Below are 9,243 nucleotides of genomic sequence, written 5' to 3' on the forward strand. Positions count from 1 at the left end.
GAGCAATTACTGTGCGTCAGATGAGCCGGTCCCTTACAAATCACCTCGAACTTTACACATCTGCTGGCTGTCAGCATCTGCCAGGCTCACTCACCCGAAAATAATGAAAAAAACTCTCATTATTGTTCCATAGCAGGTAAAGTGTTAGGACAATTATTAGACATCCTGACTGACCTTGTGCAGACTTAACCAACCGCCCTTGCCAACCTTTACGCGTCAGATGAGCCGGTCCCTTACAAATCACCTCGAACTTTACACATCTGCTGGCTGTCAGCATCTGCCAGGCTCACTCACCCGAAAATAATGAAAAAAACTCTCATTATTGTTCCATAGCAGGTAAAGTGTTAGGACAATTATTAGACATCCTGACTGACCTTGTGCAGACTTAACCAACCGCCCTTGCCAACCTTTACGGGCAGCCTCTGGGCATATAAAACACAAAAGCTGTTCTTGCAGAGGATGCAAAGGTTGTGACATCAGTAGGAGAAGAAAAGGCCCTGCCTGGAATCCAGGCTGGAAACCATGGCTCCATCTTAAATCCACGTTGTCCTGCACGCAGCAGCTAAGGATGGGGTGTGAGGCTGAAGTTCAGATCTCCCATCTTTGTCCTCTCTCCCTTGCAGTGAAGCTTTTCCCCAGCACAGGAGCTGGAGCAGAGTCCTGCCCACAGCCAGCAGGAGCAGAGTCCTGCCCACAGCCAGCAGGTACTGCACAGACAGACAGAAAGCAAAACCCTGAAGGGGCAACAAGCCTGAGCTTGGTGACTGTCCAACCTCAGCTTCAAAGGCGTTTGGAAGAGCGCTGGTTATGAGAATTCCACCACTGGCTTTTTACCTTGCTTTTGGTATTTCAGAGTGGCTTTGGGTTTAATTTAAAAGAACAGAAAGTGTGCTAAGCACTTATGCTATTTGACTCATTTGCATCAGTGGAGTAATAACTGTGTGCTTCAGTGTGAACTTGTCATCATCTCTGAACCTGGGGAAATAATACTAGGGGAGAGTTATCCACCTGTGACCAAACAATAAAGCAAAACCAGGACTTGTGGAGGAATGTTGTCCCCACGCCTGGGCAGGGCTAATGTTTGCCTATGGCCCTCTGCAAGGGCCACAGGGCTGGTGCTACAGGTAGAACATCTTCTGTCAAGATGAGATGAAACCGAGCCAAAAAGAGACTGAGTATAATGGCCAAAAGGAGGAATGACTTGCCTGGTTTCAAACTCATACAATTGTTTAGGTTGGAAAAGACCTTTAAGATCATTCCAACCATTAACTTTACCAAGTCCACTCCTAAATCACGTCCCCCAGCCCCACATCTACACATCCAGCAATGGTGATTCAAGCACTGCCCTGGGCAGCCTGGGCCAGGCCCTGATGACCCTTTCAGGAAAGACATTTTTTATAACATCCAACCTAAACCTCCCCTGGTGCAACTGAGGCCATTTGCTCTTGTCCTATCACTTGTTCCTTTGGAGAAGACACCAACCCCTCACCTCTCTCCTACCTCCTTTCAGGTAGTTGTAGAGAGCAAGGTCTCCCCTGAGCCTCCTTTTCTTCAGACTAAATAGCCCCAGGTCAATACAGAAGAGTTTGAAAAGAGAAATTCAAACCAGGCCTTTAGCCTGCCTGGCTGCCAGAGAAACACAGTGCTTGATATGGTTTTAGCCAGAGTCTCAAAATCACATTCAGAATTACAAATCAGAAAGGGTTTTGCAGCCAGAGCTCAGCACTAGTCCTCAACAGCCTGGCTAGCAGTGGGTAGAACCTCACCCAGACCACAAACTGGGGAGTGATGAGGACAAAGAGAGGTATCAAAGTCTTCAGATGCTGCTGACTAGCAGGCAGGGGGATGTTCTTCCACTGCCCACAAAAGCCTTGCCACTGCCAGGCAGTAATCCACGTAGCAATGCTGCTCTACACAGCAGGCAAGCCCCCTCTTCTAGCCTCTGTGATGAGCAGGTCACATCCTGAAGTGTCAGATTATGTTACCAATTAATGCAAATCCCCAGCCTGACCCTGCAGGTTTGTCCAAGGAGAACCTCCCAGAGCAGGATGGACACCTGAGAGGAGAATGCAAAGAGGTTTTCCAGCTCAGTGCTGGCTGAAAGGGATAACCCCTTCTGGGGTCCAGCTGTGGAAACACCTCTGGGGGGGGACTATATTCACCCTGCTTCACCTGCCCTCTACTTAAAAAGTGTATTTGTGGCAATAGTGATTATATTTTCTCTGTGAATCTGCATTCATGCTACTCATGGCTCAGCAGCAAGCATTTCTCATCTTTAATTTTTATTTTTTTTTTTTCTCATCTTGAATTTTAGCTTCCAAAATAACACCAAGCAAATTTATTATTTCAGAATAAATTTTCAAAAGAGTATTATTTCAGAATATTATTTCAGGAGGCCAGCCATAGAAGCCCTCACCCATCCCAGGTTCATTTGGGCAGATGTTACAGCACAAGGCTCTCCCAGTTCCCCAGAAATACACAACTCCCCCATGTTTTGCTTCTATGCCTTTCAAACCTTCCCATTCCTCTGATTTCTACCATCCTCACAGTACATCCAAACTGCTTAAATCTTGCTTTGACATCTCTGATGCTACTTTTCCCTCCTGATCTCCTGGAGTTTCCACTCACAGATGTCCTGTCATTGGCCTCAAGTACAGCCAAGCTCATTAAAGCCCTCGTTCTCTGGTGGTCCATCTTTCTGCTCCACATAGCAGGGCTGGCCTGACAAATCCTTACCTATGGCACTTTTTGGCCCCTCACCCCTTTGCATTCTTGTGTCTGAAACTCATCTCTACATCTGCCATCTCAGGAGCACAATTTCCTCTCCAGACCCATATGGTTCACCTCTCTCTATATATAGAAGCAGATAATTTGGAGGGAATCCAACGGAGGGATTGCAAAAAGGATTAAAAAAAATAGGAGGGCATTACCTTTGAACAGGAGTGAAGGCAGATTAATAGGCACATATGAAGGAGCCACAAGAAAAGAGGCCAATGTTATTTAAGGATGGGCAAGGGTGAAATAGGAAAGGATAGTTATAAAACTAGACTCTGGAAACACCACTTTGCAACACTGCTTGATAGTAAACCCTGAAAAAAAAAAAAATCACAAAATTGGAGTTCCAAGTAAGCTTAAAAAAAAACTACCAATGCCTTTATTTAGGTATTTCAATAATTGGGAATTTTTCAGAGGTAGGAATAAATCCTGGAAGTACAAAACAAACACAAAGTTTGCCCTGTGGTGGATTCTCTCTGACCCCTGAATACAGATGTATAGCAGAACCACTGCACAAATCATCTGGAACCATAAATCATATTCCACCTGCCTGATCAGAACAGCAGACAGCACATTTGTCTGCACACTGACAGACAACAATACACCACAACAGTGAAATCTAGAATTCAGTGTTTAACTGAAATAATACAGGCTTTGGAAGGCCACCTGCAGAAAGGAAGCACAGTAGAAGGATAGAAGAAAAATCTTTCTGGCCCATTACCTTCAGGGACAAGTTGCATGTAATTGCTGCAAACAACTAATTAGTTTAAAGTCTTATACCTAGCAGTGCCCAGCTTTACCCACACTGCAGGAACTGAATCAGGGCTTCTCATCTTGTCTGGTAGCAGCTGGCTCATTATTTAATCACAGCAACATGATACTGAGTAAGATTCCAACACAGGGTGTATTTTGTAACAAAGGTAAACTCCAGCAGACTTTAAATACTTGACAGCTCCAAAGTGGAGAGTTACCCATTTAATCACAGCAACATGATACCAAGTAAGATTCCAACACAGGGTGTAATTTGTAACAAAGGTAAACTCCAGTAGACTTTAAATACTTGGTAACTCTCCACTTTGGAGCTGTCAAGAAAAAAACCTGAACTTTGGGGATTCAGTTAGTGTGAACAAGTCTGGAATGTATTTATTTGCACTAAACAAAAGACTTTTATGGACAATTTAATGAATCATACTCCAATAGCTTTCAGTCTGTGCTAAAAGCAGTTGGGGTTTTTTTGCCTCTGAAGCCACTAATTACCACATTAAAATTTCAGTCAAAACCAAGTTATCTTGGTCACATTTGAATCCTTACTTTGTATACAAACAGCACCTCTTTGTAAATAGTGAATTTGATCTCTCAGAAAATGAAAGTCCATTTCTAAAAGGTTTCCTTTAGTCTACTTTATGAAGAAAGAATTCACCCTCACGTGCTCTGCATACCTACTTTAGAACCACCCTATTTCACCACACAGCTCAAAGACTAAGCTTCATTCCAACAAATTTAGTGTGATTTTCATCTGGAAGCCATCAGCAGCTAATTGCAGCACATCACTTGCAAAGACAGCGTGGAATCTGAACAGTGATGCTGTGAGGACAGGCAAAGATTCAGGCTCCAAGCTGAGTTCACCAAACATGGGAAGATATGGGAAAAAAATTGTACCCCAGTGGTAAAACTGAGACAAGTCTCAAGTTCTAAAGGCAAAGTGTTGCTCATCCACTTCAGGAATCAACCAGTAATTCTACAAGGTAGTGGATGAACAAGTACCCTTAGGTAGCAGGTGCCACTGTAGGATCTTTTATTGTTCTTCCAGATGACCTCCAGAGGTCCCTTCCAACCTCAGCCATTCTGTGATTCTGTTTTTATTGGTAAATATTTGTAGGGCACATAATTGTGCCAATGGACAGCGAGTGGCTCACAACCCTAATGGTTAATGAGGTTTAAATTCCCAAGCTGACTCAGGCATTATGTGTAGACACCACCTGGAGTATCCACAACTCCAGGGCCACAGATCTTTTTCAAAAATAAAGAACACTGTTGATTAGGAAAGCAAACCTGGGTTAAGGATGTCCACTGTGCTCAGAAAACTGAGGCCACAGCTAATGGTGTAGACCAGAGAGGGCCTGTGACAGCTCTGCACCCACTGCCCATCAACTCCTGGATCCCCTTCTGGCTCTGCCAGTGAACAGGACAATACACAAGTGCTTCATCTTTTTGTATCTCTGCTGCTTCAGAAAGGGCAGGTGACATCTACCTGCATACAGGAAGTGCCAAGGGAGCTCGGAGCAAAACCAGACAGATATCTACACAGGAGTTTGTGTCCTTTGTTCAAAAGCCTCTCCAGGAGGAACAACTCCTCTGCTGCAGCCGTGTCCTGAGGGCACAGCCAGCCCTGCAATGCCCACACAGGCCGTGCCAGGCCACGCTCTGGTCACCTCCTGTGCCACCAAAGATGCCCTGCTCCCGGGGGCATGCCACGGGCAGCACTGCTTCAGGGCTGGGTTCCCCTCCCTCTCCCCCCAACCTTCCCCTGCTCCCCTCTCCAGGCATTGTGCTCCAGCAGGGCTCTCCAGCTGCTCCCCTGCCTGCCCACATTTCCTGCACTAACAGATGCCCTAGAGTGGCCCAACGACAGGATGTTGTAAATGTCCAACCTCGAGTGCTTTTCATATGGATATGCTGATGGGCACACTGTCAGCACACAGCTGTAAATGCAAACAGCCCAGCGCAGGCCCAGCAGCTTTTATGGGTGTTTAACCACCTTCTGCCTTGTCAGAGACCAGCTCCCTGCTCTTTGGAAGATAAAAAGGGAATAGCTCCCTTCGTGTCAAGGCTGTGTAAATCAATTAAGAGCATAACAGCACAGGGCAGAGGCCCTGTTAGGGTTGGCTCTAGAAGAAGCCTTTAAGTCACCGATGGGCTTTCTGATCTGCTCCACAGCACCTGCCAGCTAACCACATGCACTCAGAAGAGATGTGCTTTATTTAATTCTGTTACCTGTGCCACAATAAGCTGAGCAATCAAGAAACATCATGGGTTAAAAGTTTTAAACGGGTCAAGTTATCTTACCAAGCTGCTTTTTGGATTTTCTGGCCATCTACTGCTCCAATATCCCCACTCAAAGTTAACATTAAAAGTTCCCAGTGGATTTAATGACCTTCCTGGCACCCAGGCTCCTGGGTTAAACCAGATGCCAGTGCCCTTGGGCACATGGGTGCCTGTCTGCCACAGCCCAGCTGAGTAACAAGAAGGATCCAGATTCACCTTCTCATTACTGGAGCACAGGTCTGCTCTCTACAACAAACACTTTTGCAGTTCACCCTCTTGGTCTCCAAGCCACCGATTCCCTTTCAGTGCATGCTGAATCCTAGGATATTTCACAGGTAAAACCTACCAGAGATGCAGGTATATTAGCAATAAATAAAGTGTCCCAGATGTAACATGCAGTGTCTCACCACAGGCTGTACCAGCTTGGAGAGTGACTACTGTCTCTTTCCTCAGGAGGGTCTCTATGGCACTGGGAAGTAACTGAATGTCATCTTGGTTGGGATGTTTCAGGGTCCACCAGCTGCTCTGGTCATTTTTCTGCTCCATCTGACTGTACTGCCAGCTAAAACCAACCAAGAGAGAACCACCCCCCTGCAGCCATCCCAAATATAAGCTGAAATTATATTGCTACACTCTCACATAATAACTGAAATATCTGGATAGTAGAATCTAGCTGAAAACAGGAAAAAAACCTGCAGTAAATACAGTTTTAAGGAGTCAAAATGGCTTCAGTCATATGAAACCAATCATGAATGCAAATGTTTACTTATGACTTTTATTGGTGTCTACTATATATAACTGTTGTTACACGAAGTTAATTGCTGTAATGGCATGGGAGATGATGGAGCAAGACAATCTGAAGAGAAGAGGTCAGCTGTCATATTAGGAGAGTCCCTATCTGTGGTATGAATCATTCAAAGGGTATTTAAGCCTCCTTCTGATATATATGTACTAAAAATTTAGGCACTTCTTTCAGCAAAAGATCATATCCATTTGAATGACTTACAAAGTTCCCAGCTATCTGCAAATACGACTTTTTTAATTGATACAAAAATGAATTCATTAAAAAAAGAGCTGCTTTTAGCTTTAATTCATCTGCTTGAAAGCACCGAGCGCTACCGTGACGCAGACACAAATATTAATGACCAAGCAGCAATAGGATAATGAGTCAATAAAGGTTTTAAATGGTGCGAGCTACAACAATTACCAACCTAATAGGCAGATAAATAAGGCTATTTGACTTTACCCAAGGAAAATGATTATTCTTAACCACTTACACACAATGACCTGAACAAAATGTTTTGAGGTTTTTTTTTCATTCCTGGCACTTTTCCATCCTCGCTTCGGCTGCCCCAAATTTTCAGAGCTATGACCCTTGTTTCTCCACTGCTTGCTGACAGGAAACTCCTTGGAGCCCACACATGCCAAAACCAACCACCACAGGAGGCAACAAGCCTCCTGCACAGAGCTGCAGAGAAGCCCCCACGGCAGCCCACGAGGAGAACACCGTGTGATCCCCTTGTCAACAGTCACCAGATCCTACCCAAACACGATCGACTCTTCCCGTGGCTGGATCTCCTCTCCAAACCCTCCCCAAAGGCCTCTGCAGACAGGCTGGACTAGCTGCCAAGCTGCAGGAACCCCTAATGAGGAACAAGGGCTTAGACATTTCCAGTATTTCAAGAGGAAGCCCCTGATATCTCACAGGTACCCCAAGGCCAGAGTTCTACTGTGGTTTCATTGGCATATTCCTGACACTGCTGTAAGTTAATTTGCAGTTTATGTTGCCTCCATATGGGAGGTTTCAGCAAATGCAGTGACAAAAGTTATTAAAAAATATGGGAAAACTTCTCTACTCTGAGGGTGACTTCTTTGCTGTGAGGGTGGCAGAGCCTGGAGCAGGCTTCCCAGAGAGCTGGTGGAGTCTCCTTCTCTGGAGAGATTCCAAACCTGCCTGGATGTGATCCTGGGCACCCTGCTGTGGGTGACCTGCTGGAGCAGAGGAGTTGGGTGAGATGATCCCCAGAGGTCCCTTCCAACCCCACCATGCTGGGATTCTGTAAATAACAGAATTGCAGAATACAATTACAAATTCAGAATTCAATCAAATCTACAACTCGATGGAAAATAAAGTTTAAAAACATAGAGTAAAAAAAAATGTCAAAAGCATTTGGTGAAGGGTGATGCAGGTATTGAGTATGTCCTGTTTGTTTAAGGAATGACCCAATCTCTGACAGTAATTATATAGCTGTTACATGCCTGGAGCTATAATCTGGGCTGTCCCGTGCAACATGCTCAGCACACACAGCAGTCCCAGCAGAAAGTGCCAGTTGACAAGAAATGAGAGCAAAGAGGCAGGACACATTCTCCTGGAAGTCAGCAGAAGACTTTCCTTCACCAACAGACTGGCTGTCACAGGCATCAGCCTCAGTGGAAACTTCTGCCTTCTCCATGGCAGTTCCACCAACACTTTGGTGCGTAATTAACTAAACTCCTGTGATTAATTTTAGTGATTTCAATACTTCTTCCTGCTTATTTCCCTGCTCGATAAAGCCCTCGCCACAAGTGTGTCCATGCTGGGTGGCCCCAGAGGACAGAAGCCCCAGAGGGGCTCACCATGCAGCTGTCAACCCTTCACACTGCTCAACATTTTGACATTTGAAACATTTCCAGTGGGGTACACACAGCAGCAATCGCCTCGTGAAATGGATCTGGGTTTTCTGCAGTGGGTTAGTGAAATGTCAGAGTCAAAAGGTTCTTCCAGAAACCCACGACCTCCGCCAGTGGGGCAGAGCCACGAATCAATACCTGTCTTTAAACAAGGATGGCCCTGCAGCCTTTGCTCTCACCCAGCTCCTCTGGTCAAGCAGGGCTGATACACACACACCAGCAAGACAGCCTAGTTAAATAAACTTAGTTTAGTTAAATAAATGAGATGCCTGTTTGGCATTGATTGTGTTAACTAGATTACATTACACAGCTAAAAGTGAAGGAATTCACTACCTGTGGGCACTGGTGAGTAACTTGCTATGACACTACTTTTGAGTCACTTACAAGGTAGGCAATCATTAACTCCAGCCCTGAAATTCTCCATTTCTGCTGGATTGCCAGATCTCTGCAAGAAGGCCCAGCTAATTTGGCAGGGAAGATAACCAATGTCCAGAAGCACCATGCCAGCGTGGGCAGTGTTTTAAAAAACGATCACCGGGGGAACGTGCCAGAGCTCTTATGTATCACTGCATGTGAATAGAAGACAAAAACGCAAAAAAGATGTGATCTGTCTGCACAGCTCTTTCCTTTCCCCACCAGGCCAGGGAGAGCAGATCCACAGACTCGAAGGACTCACTCACAGCTTAAATAAGCCAAAAAAACACCAAGGGGAAGCAAACTATGCCCTTAAACCACCGAGGTGAGCCAGCACGT

Source organism: Merops nubicus, unplaced genomic scaffold, assembly GCF_000691845.1.
Source record: "Merops nubicus isolate BGI_N331 unplaced genomic scaffold, ASM69184v1 scaffold15697, whole genome shotgun sequence".
In the NCBI taxonomy this organism is placed as follows: Eukaryota; Metazoa; Chordata; class Aves; order Coraciiformes; family Meropidae; genus Merops; species Merops nubicus.